We start from the raw sequence: 21,053 nt of genomic DNA on the forward strand, positions 1-21,053 counted from the left end.
AAATATTTAGAGAATATAGTACAGGGATAAATTATTAATTCTTATGACCGTATTTATTCCTTTATACCAAACTTAAAAATGATTTCATTTTAATAAGGAGTCTTATTACCTTAAATAGGGATTAATGGGATGGAGAGTGTAGAATAAAAAGAGCGGTGATTTTCCTGGAAAATTTCCTCATTCAAAGACTTAAAGTACAGGAAAGATAGAAGAAACTAACTAGATTCTTTTCCAGTTTTGTGGCCTCTATGCTCCTCCTGCTGATGAGTTCAAAACCAGGTATTTGGGATGTCCACAGATCTCTTTGGGGAGGTCAGTATCGTTGCCTCTGCTGTGTGTTTGAGGATGTGATACTGATCCATTATCGTGGCTGGCTGTTTCATTCAGCACAGAGGATCCCGTAGCCAAGATTAGCTCATTAGGGTCTAGTTCATACACAAACAGCCTAAGACTTGGGGAATTTTTTTATATGTATATATAAATTTATGTTTATAGACTTCTAAATGTTGTAATAACCACTTATTTTATTTGGCATGAAGAATGTTTCCAAAAACCACCCTTACCTTTTTTTCAGAAGTTTTCTATTCTGAGAATGGTGACCCCAGGAGCTTGAGCTAAATTTCTTAATTTTGTAATCAAGGAAAAGTTCTCCCAGCTTGTAAGTGATCTTGAAGAGAATATTATGGATCATCATGTGACAGATGGATCCCTTATCTTGAATCTAACCCCATCACTTTACATATTGGGAAAGTAAGACCCAGCATGGTTAAGAGACTTCCCCAGGGTCAAATAACAAATGACTGCACCAGGATTTGGCAGATCCTCGGACTCCAGAACCAGTACTCCTTTCCCTCTACCATTCTGTCTTTGCAAAAGAAAAAACAAAGCCAAAATGGCAACCAAATAGGAAACCCACTTATCCTTTGCTTTCCTGAATTCGTAGATTTAGAGCCACAGGGGACCTTAGTGATTGTCTGTCCTCTCACTGCTAGTGGATTTAATTTATTCTTGAAAAGGACAATCAATAACTTTTATTTTCTCTTTCAACCTTAAGAAAAGGCCCCAAGTCAGTGGTGGACAGGAGACCTGGGTTTAAATCCTGCTTCCTCCACTGTGTGTGTGATTTGGTGCAAGTCCCATAACCAACTACCTCAGGCTTCAGTTTCTTCACTTATAAAGAAATGAAGAAATAAAAGGGATTGAGCATTAAGGGACCAGACCTGACTTCCCACAATTCAAAAGAATGTGATATGTTCATGCAAGCATAGTTTTTCATGGTAGTTTTACAGTTATGAGGATAGAATCAGGACTTTTCTTTAAAATTAATAAAAATCACATGTTTTGGAGTTGTTTTTTTTTTCCCTCAGGGGACATTTTGGGGTGGGGTGTTCTTAGTGGGATCATGCGAGGAAAATATTAGAAGAGTTTCCTGGGGAGAGTGGAGTTTTGTACTTGTTATGTGGCATTATGGTTTTCCATGGATTCTGTGGTTTCTAACCTCCCTATTACTAACAGTTCTCTCTTCTACCTCCCCCCCGTTTTTTTCCTTTGTTGGCTCTCTAAAGTTACTGGCTTGGAAGTGCACATGAAATTTTATTTCTTCCCTAGGCAGATCTAAATTGGGTGAAACTTCACAGGCACTCAGATCAAATTCCCTTCCCACCCCCTTGTTTAGATCTGGTGCCTTTTCCTGGGACATAAGGAAATGAACATTTTGGGGAAGGTTCAGATATGATAGAGGAAAATGAAAAATTAACTCCTTGTCAGAGGATGTATCCTATCAGAATCATCAGATCACAGATTTAGAATTGGGGCCTTAGAGGGCACCAACCACCCTTTACAAATAAGAAAACTGAGGTAATTGCTTTTATTTTGTGTTTTCACTGTCATTCGTCAGTGAAGCTAGATAGATGCTTAAAGTGAGATTCATGGCTCCGTTGGGGTACTCATTTTCCCAGAGGCAGACTGATGGTACAGAGGATAGAGTACTGGACCTGGCATTAAGAAGACCTGAGTTAATATCTGACCTCAGAAAAAATTAGATGTATGACCCTGAGCAAATTACTTAACCTCTGTTTGTCTCAGTTTCCTCAGCTGTAAAATGGGGACAATTCTTTCCAGGGTTGTTGTGGGGATCAAATGAGATCTTTGCAAAAAGTGCTTAGCACAGTCCCTGGCAGGCACTATATAAATGCTTATTCCCTTTCCTTTCCCCCCACCATTTTATTGAAAAATGTTCCTCCAAATATTTTCTGAGAAATTCAAGTCAATGTCCCACTACTGAGTGTGTTACAAAAAGGACATTGCTTTTTCTAAACCAATCTGCAAGTTCAGCTTTTCTGATGTTGGGATTTAAATTGGCTGCCTACTACATGCAAAGCCAAGATTAACTTCACTTAGAAAAAGTTGGCATAAAAATCACACACATCATTTTCCAGAAGTGGAGTTTTTCAAACATGTTGGGAGTGGGGGGAGAGGATGGGCCATTAATTTGGAGAAAACTTAAGACAGCCTTTGTCCAAAAATGTCATGTTGTGATGCCAGTTAAATGAAAAATTCAGGCTTTTTTTTGCCTATATGTAGACTACTGTGATACATGCTAGAGGTGATTAAAAAAAGTTACCTGATCTTCATTGGGCTTTCAGTCGGTTTATAAGGGGATGGCCAAAGTGACAAAAACATACAAATAATGATAACACATAAGTAGTTTTGAGAGGAGCAAAAAAAAATGTTATGTGAAGTCACAGATATATAAGTAAAAGTACTTTGCAAAATGTAAAGTTCTTGCTATGTAAATATTAGCTGTTTTTCTAGAATCAGGAAAAAACATTAAAATGGGGTAGAGAATTCATGAAGGAAGTAAAATTTGAGTAGGTCTCTAAAGAATGATTATTAGGGAGTTGAAAGAGGAAGGGAACACATCACAATAAAAGAAGGGGAAGCAAGGCAGCGTGTTTGGGGACGAAACTTTGGTTTGGCTGGAGCAGAAAGTGAAGGAGAGGAGACTGAATGAGAGACAACTGAAAAATTATGCTAGCGTGGGGCCAGGTTGCAAAAGACGTTGAATGCTAGGTGAAGTGTCTTGAGTTTTATTCTATAAGTCATAGGGAGCTACTTAAGATTTTTGTATAGACCAAACAATTTAAAGAACAGTTATTTCCAACACTATATAAACTATTTGGAAAAATAGGCAAATAAAGAGTCCTACCAATTCCCTTTGCTAAACAACTATAAATGCTGAAGAGGAGAGCAAAAACAGAAAACTATAGACTTTTTCCCCAGTGAATATGAATAGAAAAATTTTAAGTGAAATTCTAGAAGGGATATTACAACAATGTATGAAAAAGGTCATGTGCTGTGGGGAAGTAGTATTTATACTAGAAATGCAGGAAAACAATCAGCATAATTGACCATATCGATAACAGGGGCAACAAAATCATAATTATTTCAATAGAAGCAAGCAAAAAAAACCAAAACCTTTTGACAAAATACAACATGCCTTTTAAAAATACTAGAAAACATAGGAATAGATGAAGCTTTCTTTAAAATAAGTAGTATCTAAAACCAGCAGCAAATACTATCTTTAATGAGGATAAACTAGAAGCCTTGCCAAGAAGATCAGGAATAAAGCAATTTCCATTATCACTGTGATTCAATATTGTTCTAGAAATGTTAGCTGTAGCAATAAGAGAAGAAAAAGAAATTGAAGGCATTAGACTAGGTAATGAAGAAGCAAAACTATCACTGCAGATGATAGGATGGTGTACTTAAAGAATCAACTAAAAACTTAGTTGAAATAATTTTTAGAAAAGTTGTAGGATGTAAAGTAAGTCCGCACAAATCATCAGCCTCAATATAGATTACCCACAGGGTCCAGTAGGAAGCTGTGGAAAGAGATATTCCATTTAAAATTAACTGCAAACAGTATAAAAATTATTAAAATATTTTAATTAAAATAAGTGCAAACAGTATGAAACACATGGGAGTCTACCTGCCATGACAAACCCAGGAACTATCTGAACAGAATTACAAAACACTTCACACAAAGTCAGATCTAAATACTAATTTCTCATCAATAGGCTAAGCCAGTATAAAAAAGTGAGTTTTACCTAAATTAATTTACTTATTTAGTGTCATTCCAATCAAGTTACCAAAGAATCATTTTTATAGTTAGAAAAAAATAATAAAATTCAACTAGGAGAACCTAAAGTCAATATCACGAGAATCAATGAAAATATGTGAAGAAGGGTGGCTAAGCAGTAGAAGATCTCAAACAGTATTACAGAGCAGTAATCACTAAAACAATGTGGTACTGGCTAAGAAATAAAGTGGTGCACCACTAGAATAGATTAGGTACACAGTATATAGTAGTAAATGACCATCGTAAGTTGGTGCTTGGCAAACTCAAAGATCCAAGATCTTGGGACAAGAAATCACTATTTCACAAGAATTTCTGGGAAAACTGGAAAGGAGCTTGACCAAAATTAGGTATATAGACCAACATCTTGAAACATGAAAAATAGGTATATGGTTTAGACATAAAGGGTCCATAATCAAGCTAAGGGAGCATGAAATATTTTTCCTGTCAGATTTATGGATAAAGGGAAGAATTTATGACCAAACGAGATAAAGAGCATTACAGGATAAAAAAATGGATGTTTGATTATATCATTAAAAAGGTTTTGTACAAACAACAAATGCAACCAAGATTAGAAAGAAAACAGGAAACTGAGGGAAAAAAATTTACAAGTGTCTCCAATAAGGGCTTCATTTCTCATACAGAGAACTGAGTTAAATGTATAAGAAAATGAGTCTTTCCCCAATTGACAAATGGTCAAAGTATATGAACGAGTAGTTTTCAGAAGAGGAAATCAATGTTATCTATTCTTCTTGTTCAGTTGTGTCCAACTCTTTGTGACCCCATGGACCACAGCATGCCAGGTCCTTCTGTCTTTCATTATCTCCCAAACTCTGTTGAAGTTCGTTGCTTCCATGACACTACTATCTATCCATTTCATCCTCTGTCATCCTCTACCCCTTTTGCCTCATCAAGAGGCTTCTTAATTCTTCACTTTCTGCCCTCAGAGTAGTATCATATGCCTATTTGAGACTGTTGATATTTCTTCCTGCAATCTTAATTCTGGTGTTTGATTTGTCCAGACTGGCATTTCACATGATGTACTCAGCATGGAAGTGACAATATACATACTCCTTTTCCAATCTTGAACCAATTAATTATTCCATATTCAATACTAACTGTTGCTTCTTGACCCATGTACAAGTTCCTCAGGAGACAAGATAATTTGGTACTCCTATCTCTTTAAGGACTTACCACGATTTGTTGTGATTCACACAGTCAAAGGCTTTAGTGTAGTCGATGAAGCAAAAGCAGCTATTTCCCTGAAACTCCTTTGCTTTCTCCATAATCCAGAGAATTTATCATCATATGAAAAAATGCTTTAATTACTATTGATTAGAGAAATGCAAATTAAAACAATTCTGAGGTACCATCTCATACCTATTAGATTGGCTAATATGAGAGAAAATGAAAATGACAAACGTTAGAGGGGATGTGGAGAAATAGAGACACATTCACTGTTGGTGGAGTTGTGAACTGATTCAACCATTCTGGAGAGCAATTTGGAACTTTGCCAAAAGGATTGTACAATTGCACATATTCTTTGACCCAGCGATACCACTAGTAGGTTAATATCTCAAAGAGATCGAAGGAAAGGGAAAAAGATCTATATGTACAAAAATATTTGCAGCAGCTTTTTTTGTGGTAACAAAGAACTGGAAATTGAGGGGATGCCCATTATTCAAGGAATGACTGAATAAGTTGTGGCATATGATTGTAATGGAATATTATTGTGCTATAAGAAATGAGGAGAAAGATGCTTTTGGAAAAATGTGGGAAGACTTACAAGAATTGATGCAAACTGAAATGAGCAGAACCAGGAGAACATTGTACCCAGAAAGAACAATATTGTATAAGTATCAACTATGAATGACTTAGCTTTTCTCAGCAATATAATGATCCAAAACAATTGTGAAGGACTTGTGATGAAAAATGCTATATACACCTCCAAAGAAAGATCTGATGGAGTCTGCTTACAGCTTGAAGCATACTTTTAAAACTTTCATTATTCTTGGTTAGGTTTTGTTTTGACCTGTGTTTTCTTTTCTATTATGACTGATATGGAAATGTTTTGCATGACTGCACATGTATAATCTATATAAAATTGCTTGCTTCTCAAGGAGGAAAGGGGAAGGGAGGGAGAGAATTTGAAACTCAAAATTTTAAAAAATGAATGTTAAAATTTTTGTTTACATGTAATTGAGAAAAAATAAAAATAAAGTGTAAAAAAAGAATTTTTGTGTGGAGGAATCAATCATATTATTTCAGTGTTTGAGACATTGGAAGAGGGGAGGAACCCTACGCTATTGTAAAAGTCTAGAAATGATAATGAGGGCCTATGGTGGGATAGTGACAGAGGGAATAGAGAGGTGAGAACAGATGCAAGAGATGCTTAGGAGGAAGGTCTCGTTGATGAGGGGAGAACCAAAGATAAAATCAAAGTATTAATTATGAAAGACCAGGTGAATGGTGGTGTCATTGACAAAATAGTGAAAAAACCCAGGGAATTATTGATCTAGAAGATACTGCATGAAAAGTTATGGAACAGATAGGGAGAGGTCTATAGGGAGTCAAATTCATTGTTACTTTTTAAGTTGTTTTATTTTAGCAGTTCTGAATTTTGGTAATTCCTGTGTCTCTCCAAAGAATGGAAGAGTCTCCCATTTACATAACATTTAATTGAGATTTGATTAAGATGTTATTATCCTTGAATTTTTAATAGAATTTGACCTGCAAAATTGTTGTTTAAAGGTAGAAAAACCTTTTGGAGATTAATTCTCAGAAGATGGGTGAGTTCTAGGAGGGCCTGGTGCAATGTCATGTAAATGAAGTTACATTGTGAGTTGTTTGATGCCAGGCTTTTGTTATCTTTCAGTCTTTCAGTGGTATCCAACTCTTCATGACCCCATTTGGAGCTTTCTTGGTAAAAAAATACTGAAATAGTTCACCCTTTCCTTCTCCAGCTCATTTCAACAGATGAGGAAACTGAGGCAAACACAGTTAAGTTACTTGCCCAGGGTCACACTGCTAATAAGAGTCTGAGTCCAGATTTGAAGTCAGACTTTCCTGACTCCACACCTGATGTCTATCCACTGTGCCACCAGCTGCCTGATTGAGGTGAGGTTACAAATTAACCAAATATTCAGGTGACAGAGTTGAATCTTCTCAGCAAAAATTCCAGAAGAAAAATATAAAAGTGCTAAAATATAAAAGCGTATATCAGTCTTGAGTATTCTAATTTTGGTTAAAATTATCCTTCAAAGTAAAGCCATTCCCCATCCATAGAAGTAGATTTGTTTGATCTCAAAAGTCAAGGTGGTTACAGGCTAATAATAATAATTATTATTAATATCCTTAAAATTATTGTATAAAGATTATTCTCCTGTGTCCTAACTAGACAAAGGTATTTGGACTCTGATGCTTGCTTTCTACTGGAAACATCATCTTCCTCTTGTTGCAGCCATAAACTGAAACACACAGGCATCCCCATGACAACAGTATTGTTAGAGGCAGTTAGTCATCTAAGTCCAGGAAGCGGAGAGAAGTGTGGAGTCTAGTCTTCATTATTTCTAATTTGTTAAGCAATAATTGTCCCTACTTGCTGGCACAAGTTGGACTTGTGTCTGAAAAATAAATGGAATCTGGCAACTTTAAATGAAAAACAGTTGGGAACTAAGAAGTCGTAAAAGGAAGGAAATCTACCAACCACTCTGTTCTTTCCACTGCGAAAAACCGCAAATGAAGATGCCATGTGTTTTATTTAAATCTTGCAGCCCACATCAGGCAGCAGTCAAGATTTACATTAAAAAATTTTTTTTCAGGCGTTACCTAATGCTTTGTAGAAATGGATACACATGCCTTTCTCTGTCCTAAGATGACTATCATTTCCAAAAGTTGTGCAGTTTTGATGACTTGGCAGTAGACTATAGTGGATAAGGCACTAAATTCAGAATGAGGAAGACCTGGGTTCCAGTGCTGGCACAGAACTTCCTACGTGACTTTGGACATGTCCTTTAACATCCCTATTTCTCATTTTTCTCATTGGTAAAATAAGTGATGACTCAAGATGACTACCATGGTGGAAAGAATTTTTTTTCCTATCACTTGAACGCATGTGCCTCAGCAACAGCCTTCATCTGATTATTTTTCAGTCATGTGCATTAATTTTCTTTGATTTTGGGACATTTTCTTGCCAAGAAATAACAATCTGGTGAATACAGCATTGTGGAGTAAAGACAATTTTAGTACCAGATTGGCCAAACATTTGCTTTTTTTTGTACTTGTATCCCTAGTGTTTAACATGGTGCCTGGCACATAGTAAGTGATTCATAAATGCTCTTTCATTTACTCATTCATTCATTCAGACCTATAACCCCTACTAATAGACAGTGAAATAGTCTGTGAGAGTTTTTCTCATAGAAAGCACAAGGCTAAATTCACAGACTATATATATAAGTGATAAAAATGAATAATGTAGTGGAGAGGGGGAAGACTTGATCTTTTATGAAGAGGTACAATTCAAACTTTTCATGACAGAACCCCTAGGATAATGGGGAGAATGGCAAGGCTGTCCCAAACACCTAGATTTATATGCATGTAAATTTTGTCATTTATATAAAATCTATGGACTGCTGTCTCCAGTAGTGTCCCAGCAATGTGATGAGAATGTGAGGAAGGCCCTCAGGACACTGTGTGGAAAATTTGTGAGGACATAGCTGGCATAGGTGGGTTGTGAAGTATATCATTCATGGAGGAATACCCATATTGATAATATCATAGAGCCATTGAAGGAGATTCAGCATGATAAATATTATTGGGAAAGCTCTTAGGTGTAGGTAGCATGGGCAAGATAGCATTCTTGAAAATTCTTCAACTAAGTTACCCAACAAATAGAAGTTAAACCTACAAAAATGATTATACATAGGGCATCTATAAACGACTTCCTCTGGATGTCTTACCTTACTCCTTTAGACTCCCCAGACCTCTAAGTTTCTAAAGCCAAAGTCCTTTATCAGTTCATCTCTGACAGTTACATAAAAGATGCTGTTGGGTCAGCTAGGTGGTGCAGTGGATAGAGTACCAATGCAGGAGTCAGGAGGACCTGAGTTCAAATCTCACCTTAGACACTTGACACTCACTAGCTGTGTGATCTTGGGCAAGTCACTTAACCCCAATTGCTTCATCCTGGGTCATCTCCAGTCATCCTGATGAATATCTAGTCACTGGATTCAGATGGCTCTGGAGGAGAAGTGAGGCTGGTAACCTACACAGCCCTCCCTCACTCAAAAAAAGTCAAGTGCAAGTCATGTCATTATTTCTCTGATGGCATGGTCTTCTTCAGCAACAAAGGATGAACACATAAAAGCTGCTGTTCAGGGAAAAGAGCTCTGGGCATTGAAGACCTAGGTTTAAATTCTATCTGATGTGCTTCCCACCTATGGGACTTTTTTATCATCCTTGATCTCAGTTTCCTCATCTGTAAAATAATGAAGTCGATCCTGATGACTTTTAAGGTCTCTTTCAACTCTAAGCCTATGATCTTATGACGATACAATCATTTAAAAAAAACAGATTCCTTTCTTTAATGATCTTATGCACATAAAAAATCCCTGCAAGTTTTATATCTGCCCTTCTTTCTAGAGGCCATGAATTCCATTAATTACCCCTACTTTATTTGGGAGGACCCTGTTCCTTTTGTGTCCTATTCTCTCAGGAAGGTGAAAATGGTTTGAGTGATTCAGTAACCTTTTCTGTGGTCTTTGTTTGTAATTATTGTTTGTGGTCCTTGCTGTAATTATTGCACAATAACCCTCAGCTCTAGTTTACTGATGTACTTTATTCTAAGACTATATTTTGGACTCTAAAGCATGATTCCACTGATCAGACTCACCCGTTCCAGACACATTTTCTGGGTTCCTTTTAAAAAAAAAAATTGTCATTTGAATTGGATGGAAATCTCCTTGTGCGTCAATGCCTAAGGTGGAAAGAATGTAGAAAGACCAAGGAAGATGTGATGCAGCTGTGAGACACAGGAGAGTATCACAAGAGAATATGATTTTCAAGAAATTCACATCTAGATTTAGAATTATTTTTAGAAAAGATGAAGTTGTATGTGTCTATTGTCTCTAACGTGGAAACAGAGGAAGCTGATAATGTAAGTTCCTAGAAAGGGACATGGCAAAGCCTGACATTTTAGGTCTTAAGGAAATTCATAGATTCATAGAATACCAGAGCTGGAAGGGACCTTATAGTAGGTTATAGATTCTAGAGCAGTATGTTAGCATCAGGGTGAAAAGTAAAAATATTTGTGCCACGATATGGAATCCTAGAATAAAAACTCAGAACCCATTAGTGCAGGTTCTCCAAAGCCATTTATCTAGCAGCATTTGAATGAATGAATGGTAAAAAGTACTAATTAAGCATTTACTGTGTGCCAAGTAATTAAGACCAAGCCTACAAGCATTTATTAAATGTTTACCACTTGTCAATCACTGGGCTAAAGAAAAAAAAAAACACTCCCTGCACTCAAGAAGTTCACATTTGAATGGGAGAGATGTCAATAGCTAGTTATAGACAAGATATATAGATATAGATATAGATATAGACTTTATAGATGGGGGTAGAATTAATGTTAGAACTTGCATTGGGGGAACTGGGAAGTCTTCAGCAGAACATGGTGTTTGAGCAATCTTGAAGGAAGCTGGGTAAGCTAAGAGGTGGAGGAGAGGAGAGAAGACATTCCACGCATAGGAGACAGCCAGTGCAGCAACACAGAGACTGGTGAGAAGATTGGCTGTGAGGAGCAGCCAGCAGTCCACTGTGTGGCTGGATTGTAGAATGCGTAAAGGGGAGAAAAGTGTAAGAAGACTGGAAAGACAGTAAAGGGCCAGGTTACGAAGTTGTTTATATGTAAACTTGGATGCAATTGGGAGACACTGGAGTTTATTGAATACAAGAGGAACATGGTCAGATCTATGGTTTATAAAAAAAAAAATCACATTAACAACTTAATAGAGGTTGGATTGGAGTGAGGAGATGGGAGAGGAAGATCAATTAGAAGGCTCTTGCAATAGTCCAGGCAAGAGGTGATGAAGGTCTGAACTAAGGAAGTGACTATGTGAGTGGAGAGAAGGGGATATATGTGGTATATGTTGTGCAGGTAGAAACAGGAAAATTTGTCAATGGATTGGATGCAAGTAAGGAGCTGAGAGTGTATGTGTCAGGTATTGTGCTAACTGCTGGGATACAAAGAAAGCAAAAAACAGAGTCCCTGTCCTCAAGAACATTGCATTCTAATGGGAGAAGACAACACATAAAAAAGGGAGCTGAAGAGGAGTGGAGAGAGAACAGGTTAACTACAATGAGAAGGGGGTAAGAGGAGCAAGGTGGAAAAATTCAGAAAGGCAGGAGTGGAGTGTATGTGGATGCATGCTCGTGTGTGTGTGTATGCATGCGTGTGTGTGTGTGTGTGTTCAACTTTCTTTTGTCCAGTTCAGATGAGAATGAAGTTTATGTGATGTTTTTTCCCTCTATCATTTCCTCCATGTTGACATATACTTCTTAGGAGGCATGGTAAATTCTACCCCTTTTATTTTTTCCCCCTTTTTCCTTCTCTTCTCTCTTTTAAGACCTTCAGCACAAAACACAACTATCCCCAGTTTCTTTTTCTTGTTTAATTCCCAATTCAACCCTTAAAGAAGACATTTGAATTCTGAAAGATAACTGTCACTTCTCCCTTGATTAGAACATACACACTTGATCACCATTTTTTAGACTTTTTCATTTGCTAAATTTATCTACCTAGGTTTCTCTTGATTCCAGTGTCATTTTTCATCAGGAATGCTTGAAAGTCTTCTATTTCAGTAAAGATCCAGTTTTTCTCCTGTAATATTATGTTCAGTTTTGTGTGCTAAGTAATTCTGAGTTCTAAACCTTTATCGTTGCCTTTAGGACTATAGTATTCCAAGACTTTCTCTTCTTTATACTGTTGCTGCTAAATCTTGTGTGACACTGACTGTATTTTCTTGAAACATGATTTCTTTCTGGTTGTTTGCTATCTATCTGCTATACACACACACTCGTGTGTGTGTGTGTGTGTGTGTGTGTGTGTGTGTGTAACTGGAAGCTTTGAATTTTGGCTATGACGTTATTAAGTGTTTTCATTTTGGAGTTTCAGAAAGTGAGCAGTAGATTCTTTTTATTTATACGTTGAATTCTCATTTTAACAGGCCTGGAAAGTTTTCATTTGTACTTTCTTGAATTATGATATCCAGGTTTTGTGGGGGCGGGGAGGGGGAGAAATGAAGAAAGACTCATGATTTCCAGGAAGTCCAGTGATTCTTAAATTATCTTTTCCTGATTGATCTTCCAGGTCAGAGATACACACACACACACACACACACACACACACACACACACACACACACCTATATATCAGCTATCACACATTTTCTTCTTTTAATCTTTTGATTATTTTCTAATATTTCTTGTCTCATAGCCATTGCATTCTATTTTGTCCCTTGTAATTCCCAAGGAGTATACCACTTGAGTATTCCATCTTCTATTCTAAGTGATTTATTGTCATATATGTGTGTGTGTATATATATATATATATATACATATATATAATATATTTTTTCCTCCAGAGCTCTTGTTTCTTTTTATCCCTTACTTCTTTTCTTCCAAATACTCCTATAGTCCTCGCAGCCAAGTCACTGTTTTTGATGAATCTCTGCTTGTACCTGTTATTGAGTTCTTTTTTTCTGGGTTTTCATTTTGGGCGATGCTTTGGGCAGACCCATTGTATTTTTCTGTAGTGTTTGTACCTTTTATTTGTTGATATCGTTAGCCTTAATTTCTGATTCGGATCTTTTTGCCAATGCTAGACTCCTTCTCATGCACTATGTTCTCTTATACAGGGTATATTTATATCTTCTGCTTCCCAGGTGTGTCTGCTGGCAGGTTTCAGTGACCTAGTCAGTGCACTGCCGTGATTTTCCATCCCCCATGAGATTTTGACAGTCTAGGTTGTTGCTGCAGGCTCCTGACCAGTTCACCTGAGCTCCCATCAGCTTTCTGGTGGGATCTTTCTCCCACCACTCACAGCTCCTGAATGTCTTTTTTGTATAGTCTTGGGCAGGATGAAGAAACTTACTAATGTTTCCATTTGGATTTCTTTACCTTTTTTTTTTGACCTAGTGCCCCTTTTTGGATTATTGCCAAGACATAAGTGGGAAAGTTGGGCTCCTTTATTCTTTTTTTCACATCACCATTTTAACCCATCATCAACACTAACCCAGACTCCATGAGCACTTCACTTTTTGGCTGAATGTCATCACACTGAATTACTGAACCCAGGAGTTCCATCCAGATAATTAATTAAAATATGAATGGGGGATGGAAGAGGGAGTACCAGCCTCATCAGTCTCTGAGAATACAATGTTATCATTCCTTTTTCCCGTTGGGTACTAGTGGTGATAGCTTTATGAACAACCTTACAGCTAGTTGTATTTCCACCTAGAAGTTTTGACCCACTTTAAGAAAACCAGATACTTCATAAATTATTTGCTTTACAAAAGAACTCATTGTAACATTTCTCTGTAATTAGGTCCCTTCCAGCTATAAATTCTACGATTCTAGGTGCTCCCAACTCATATTAAGTGGTCATTTATATAATATCACTAATTACTTTGGGTGAGAGGGAACATTCTGAGATATTGTAAATTGAATATTGAGAACAATTGCCAGTTATCAAACAAAAATAAATGATTATTGTAATTTAGATTTTATTTATGCTTCATTTAAGATTTTAAAATGCTGCTCCCAAAGCAATGATGCATAAGGAAATGAATCCCATACCTCCTTTCTCTTTTGCCTTTATGCCTAACAAAAGACAAAATTTTGGGGTTCTTATTTTTAACTAACATTTTTTGGCCCTCAGATTGCAGAAGTAGGGGCATTGTATAGAAGAGGTATATTTAGGCTTAACTGGGAAAGGGGTGAGGAAATTCTTACAATTTAGAGCCATCTGAAAGTGAAATAGATTGGTAAAGAAAGTAGGAGGTCCCCTCCTTCCTGACAGATGTTTTTAAGCAAAGGTCATATAACCATTTTCTCAGATATTATGGAGAGAATTTTTCATGTATGAGTTGAACCATTTAGTTGCTGAGGTCGCTTCCAAATGGGAAATTCTGTGATATTATAAAATGGTCATTTAACTTGGTGGAAAAGCAGATTTCTTAAAATTCCAAAACATGTCTATTTTTTTTTTCACAAACATATCCAGGCAATGTGGCTTGGCAAAAAAAAAAAAAAAGAATGGTGGACTTAGAATCAAGAGATTTGGATTTAAATTCTAGTTCTGATGCTTACTGGAATTGGGACCCTGAGCAATTCATTTACTCTTTCAGAACCGCATTTTCCTCATCTACAAAACAATGATAATGATAATTACGTTTCCTAGCTCTTATTGTGAAGAAATGCTTTAAACTGTCCCAGTGTTGGATTTGGGGAGTGTTTTTGTCTGTTGTGTCTAACACTCAAGAACACAATACAGATTTGAGCTGCTTCCCTCTGATTTTCACCACATTTAAGAGTTGATCTATTTAGGAACTAAAGAGTTGTTATTGAATGAAATTAAAATAGTTTATCAGTCCTATTTTTCTTAAAAGAGCAATGGATTCAAAGTTCCCCCCACCCCCATGCCCTCAAAAAATAGTCTCAGTAACCAGAGTGGCCAAATGCTAAGTAAGCATCTTGGCTGTGTCCTTCAACACATCACAGAGATGACAGCTGATACCTGTGAAATTAGCAAATAGCTGCAGGAGCTAGGATCTTTCACAGCTGGTGTTTTGGACTATAAAGGGAAATAATTCTATGTCTGCTGGGTTTTATTTATATTTCATTTACAATTCTGAAAGAGTACTTTGCTACTTTTCCCCTTAAGAATGAGGCAGCAATGCATATAGGAGCAAGCTCCGTATCTGCTTTCTCTTTTTTCAGTCCTAATGCTTCACAAGACACAGAGCACTAAATTTTCATTTTTAACTGATATTTAAAGATGTTGAAGCCCTCTTGGCTTTCTCCTATTGCTAATGACTTCTTCATGTGTTTGCAACTGACAGATGGACCCCAAAGAATGTTTAAAAATAATTAAGCCTATTTTTACCATTTGGCACTGTTTCACCCAGTAGGCCTTGTAACTGAAATGATGTGTGAATTTCCAAAAAAAAAAATTCAAAATCCAAAACAAAACATGTTTTCCAAAAAGAAAACATTTGCCAGAATCTTTAGTCCTAAGTAGTATTATGAGTCAGGTGTGTATTTAAGCATGTGATTTTTTTTTATATGACCCAACGTGTAGTTTCAAGGATTGTGGCGTCTTCTTGTGAACATGTGGAGCTACTGTTATGCAGCTAATCAGGAAGAAATGGGGATATTTTTGTAGCTATTTTGCAACATGATACTACATCTTTCTGTTTTCCTTAAAAACAATATGTTCTGTCCTGAAAGAAGATCATAACCCTGAGGTTGAAAAGAAAAATAGGAGAATTCCATGGTTCAGTGTTGAAATATACTCATGCAAAAGTGCCACAATACTAGACCCCTAAGAAAGATATGATAGGGCAACTGGCCCTTCCTCTCCACCTGAAAAAGTGCAGACCTCCCACGTGCCCTCAGGGACATACACAGTTGCTTGGTGAAGAAGGCCTATTCTTCTCAATCACTTCCACAATGTCCACCCTTGTGCTAAGCAGAATCCAGAAAAGTGTAGAGAATACAAGATCTGATTATGCTTATTACTTGTTGGTTTTTTAAAAAATTCTTCATCAGGAGTGAGGGAGAAAAAAAAAGTAAAAAGTACAGCAGAGAACAAAAGAAAACCCAGAAGGAAGCAAAGAAAAGCTGGGTAGACTTAATAACAATGTATAGTATTTATCATATCAGATTTCTTGAAATGGAAATTTATTGCTTTATGTTGAATCCTCTCTTATGTTCCACTGTGTACATGGAAATGTTCTTTTTTTTAACCTTTCTTTCTTTTATTTATGTTTAAAATTTAAAAAATTTACAAAGAAAAAAATATTCATTACAGCAAAACACCTCTTTAAAAACTTTCACAAGGCACTTCTCTCTTAAGAGCTTTGAATTCTGATTCAATCTAGCTCAGATTCTATCTAGCCCGTTTGTTAATACAAGCTTCACAGATGGTGAGGTTTCTTAAGAGTCAACCAAATATGGCAAATCTTTAATAAATTTTGTTTTACTTTGGCTGAAAGAAGGCTTGAATTGAATTCATCTGGCAGGATCCAGTGTGTTGGTATTTTGGGGTCCTGAGCATCCCAAACTTCAACAGTTTAAAGTTGACCAACAGAGTACCCGAAACCCTTGGGTAGACTTGCCAGGGATCCACGTATCAGAGATGGTCTCAGGTCAACTTGTAAATATAAATCCTTGTTTTCATGAACAACACCTTCTTCCTTTGGAACTCAAAAGTCTCTAGAACTTGTTTCAGAAGAATTTCTGCTTTGGAAATCAGATGGCTAAGGATTTTCCCTTCTTTCCATTAAAATTAGCACTTGCTAATTTGATTCAAGAAGGAGGGTTTTCTTGAAGTAGTCCAAAGATGATAGATGCCATTTTATTCTTGCTCACTAATTGGTTTTAGCTTATTAAAGTTCGAAGAAAATTTGCATCCACCATCTGGACAGAATAATGCCTGAGAGCCAACCATTGTGACTGTTATCCTTGAAGGTAGTGGTGATAATTATGATAGAGACAATTTTGAGGAGAGAAGGAGGGTTACGTTGTATATTTCTTCACTGGTAGTGTGCTGCAATGTTCAATATGCATTCCCCAAATGCAACTCAACCTAGTCTGTTCTTCCTATTCAACATGATGACCAGTTCATTATCCTAATGCAGTGATTTTCCAATATGTATGTATTTTTGAACATGCTTTATGGACCATGATCATTTATTATCCATTTTGTTTTTCCTGTGTAGAAAGTTAAATCAATCTTTTTTCAAAATTCTGGGCCTGGATACAAAGAACAACATGCCATCTGGAAACATAATTTAATTGAGGGGGGAGCCCATTAACTGAGAAAGGATTAAACTAAAAAGTTAGTTGAAACAATAATTTTATTTTATTTTTCCCTAGATTTATTAACTTATTTGTTTTTAGTTTTCAACAATAACTTCCATAAGTTCCAGGTTTTCTCCCCCTCCCTCCCCAAGATGGCATTCAATGTTGCGTGGGCTCTACACATACATTCCTGTTGGACACATTTTCACACTAGTCATGTGAAACAATAATTTTAGCAAGGTAGCACAATATAAAATAAACCCACATAAATCATCACCATTTCTATGTATCATCAATAAAACCCTACAAGAAGAAATAGTAACAGATACCCATTTAAAATAACTCTAGACAATATAAAATACCTCCGAGTATACCTGCCAAAATAAACCTAGAAACTATATGAACTTAATTATAAAATACTTTTTATACAAATAAAGTCAAATTTAAAAACATTAATTGTTCATGGGTGGGTAGAGCCAATAAAATAAAAAAATGACAATTCTACCTAAATTAATCTACTTATTCAATACCATCCCGATTAAATTATCAAAAAATTATTTTATTAAGCAAGAAAAATAATCAGAAAATTCATTTGTGAGGACAAAAGTTCAAGAACATCAAAGGAATTAATTTAAAAAGCTGTAAAGAAAGGAGACAGTAATATCAGATCTTAAGCTATATTAAAAGACAGTAATTATCAAAATTATCTGGCTAAGAAAGCAAATGATGGATCAATTGAACAGAGCAGACACACAGTACACAGTAGTTAGTGATTATAGTAACCTTGTGTTTGACAAATGTAATAATTCAAGCTTTTGGAATAAGCAATCAATATGTGGTAAAAATTGTTGGGAAAACTGGAAAGCATTCTGGAAGAAAATTGGCATAGATTTACACCATTTACCTTACCAGATAAGGTCAAAATGGATATATGACCTATATTTAAAGGGAGATATCATAAGAAAATTACGACATTGAACATGTTATCTATGAGACTTGTGGACAGGAGAAGAATTTATTAATAAAGAAGAGACAGAGAGAAAAGTTAGGTGTAAAATGGATAATTTTGATTATATTAAATTAAAAAGTATTTATACAAGAAAACCAATATAGCCAAGATTAGAAGAAAAGCAGAAAATTGGGAAGAAAATTTTATAGACAATTTCTCAGATAGATCTTGTATCTTAAATATGAACTTTGTCAAACTTATAAGAATATGAGTCATTCTCCAACTGATAAATTGCCAAAGGATCTGAACAGGCAGTTTTTTGATGAAGGAACCAAAACTTTATATAGTCATATAAAAATGCTTTAAATCATCAATGATTAGAGAAATGTAAATTAAAACAACTTTGAGATATCATCTCATATCTATCACATTGACTAAGATGATAGAAAGGGGAAAAGGACAAATTTTGATGAACATGTGGAAAAATTAGGACACATTCAATGATCCAACCATTTTGGACAACCATCTGGAATTATACTCAAAGTGTTATGAAACTGTGATCCAGCAATACCGCTGTTAGGTCTGGTTCCCCAGGTGATCAGGGACACGGAAAATAACCTACATGTTCTAAATTATTTTTAGCAGCTCTCTTGGTGGTGGTAAGAACTAGAAATTGAGGGCCTATAAATTGGGGAATGGCTAAACATGTTGTGGTATATGATTATGACGACATACTACTGTGCTATAATAAATGATGAGTTGGTTGATTTAAAAAAAATGTGGAAAGATTTGCATGAAATAATAAGTGTGAAATGAGCAAAACCAAGAGAACATTGTATAAAGTGATAGTAATATTGTTTGAAGAATAACCATGAATGACTAAGTTATTATATTGTAAATACTCAAATTAACTATGAAGGACCTATGAGGGAAGATGCTATCCACCTTCAGAGAAAGAACAGATAAATAGAAGTATGTGTTGGATAGTTTTACATATATATGTCTATATATCTACAGCTAGATGTGTGTATGTGTGTGTGTGCATGTGTGTGTGTGAAATGGTGACCTCTAGTGTGGGGTGGGGAGGGAGGGAAAAAAATGAAAATTAAAAGTAGACAGTAAAGAAAAAAGAAAATTTCAGAAGGAAGCATGGAAAAGCAGGGTAGTTATGAAAATGATGGGTACTGTTTATGACAGTTTTTTTTAAAAAGGTAAACAGTGAAATGGAGATTCATGGTTTCATATTGAATCTTTGTGTTTGTGCTGTATACATGGAAATGTTTCTTTTTTTCTTTTTGTATTTAAGTTCAAAATTACTTTTAGAATAAATAAATAAATTGATTCATTATAAGGACAAAAAAGAAGCTTTGGAATTGATTGCATGACATGGGAAACACTGGCATAGGACTGCCCAGCATGGCATGCCCTCATCAGAGAAGGTGTTGTGCTCTATCAAAGCAGAACTGAAGTAGCTCTAAAGAAATGCTAAATGCAAATTTAGAGAATCCACCCCCAAAAGTTCCTATGGACTATTTGTGCCTGACCTGTGGTAGAGCATTGCTAGCTTGTGTTGGTCTGATCAGCCACAGTCAGACACACCATAACTTGACTCTAACACAGTGAAGTCAGTCTGGTCATCTTTCATACTGAAGGACAATAACCAACCAACCATACAGACACCTGGTTTTTCCCAAGAGAACATAAACCACTCCAGGAAAGGTACTTTTTCATTTTTATCTTTGAAACTCTACCATCTAGCATGGTGCCTGGAACATAATAAGCCTTTAATTAATGTTCATTGATTGACTGATTTCTGTCTCCCACAAAATTTTAAGTGTGGAAATAATCTCAGAAATCATATCTTTTAACCTTCTTACTTTACAGAGGAGCAGGAAGAAACCTGGAGAAGTGTTCTGTTCAGGGCATCAGAGCAAGACCTTTCCTACCCCACTCTACCCCCAATCTCATGCCCTTTTCAATATGCCATAGCATCTCTCTACTCTTGCCGGAAGAAGTAAGTTCACTTACCTAATGAATACTGAAAGATTCACCACTGGGAAGTAATTATGTGAAATAAGTATTGCTTTAGGATTACAAATATGGTGACATTGAGATGAAGGACTGAGGTGCTATGATAGATGTGTGGTTATGGAGGCTATGATTTCAAATATGATATGCCACAGCTTGCTCGGTGAAGCTTTCAGCTTTCTATTGATTGGCCAGTTATTCCAAGGAATAACTTTAAAAGTAATTAATCATGTTTTCAAAAAAAATGATCATCTGAGTGTAGTATTATGCTTCAGGTGTTTGAGAAATCTACATTTGTTCAAAGATGGGCTTAAACATTGAAAGACTTTGTGACAGGGGTTTATTGGTAGAAAAAGATGGATGTTGATCATTTTTATCCGGGAAGGTAGGTGACACAATGGGTAGAGTGCCAGGCCTAGAGTCAGGAAGACCTGAGTTCAAATCCAGCCTCAGCTACTTATTAGATCTTTTACTTTTCTTTGTATCCCCAGCACTTAATGCAGTCAATACTTAGAACATAGTAGGCATTTAATAAATTTTATTGTCTGACTGATCGTAGTTCAATATAATTGATATTTTTGCGATCCTCCATATTTTACGTTATGCATTAAAACAACAACAACATAATTCTGAGAAGTGCTCCATAAACTTCAGTAGATGGCCAAAGGGACCTGTGGTACAAAAAAAGTTAGCAACCTCTAATCCAGGGAAATGTGTTCTTTTCTCCCATGTTTCTGTTAGGATGAAGCATCTTTTTTATTCTTTTTTTGTGACCACAAATAATAATGTACTTAGCCTTGTTTGAAAGTATTGCTAGACATTTATAATCTGTATCAGATTGCTTACCATCTC

This window comes from Notamacropus eugenii, chromosome 5 (assembly GCF_028372415.1).
Source record: "Notamacropus eugenii isolate mMacEug1 chromosome 5, mMacEug1.pri_v2, whole genome shotgun sequence".
Lineage (NCBI taxonomy): Eukaryota > Metazoa > Chordata > Mammalia > Diprotodontia > Macropodidae > Notamacropus > Notamacropus eugenii.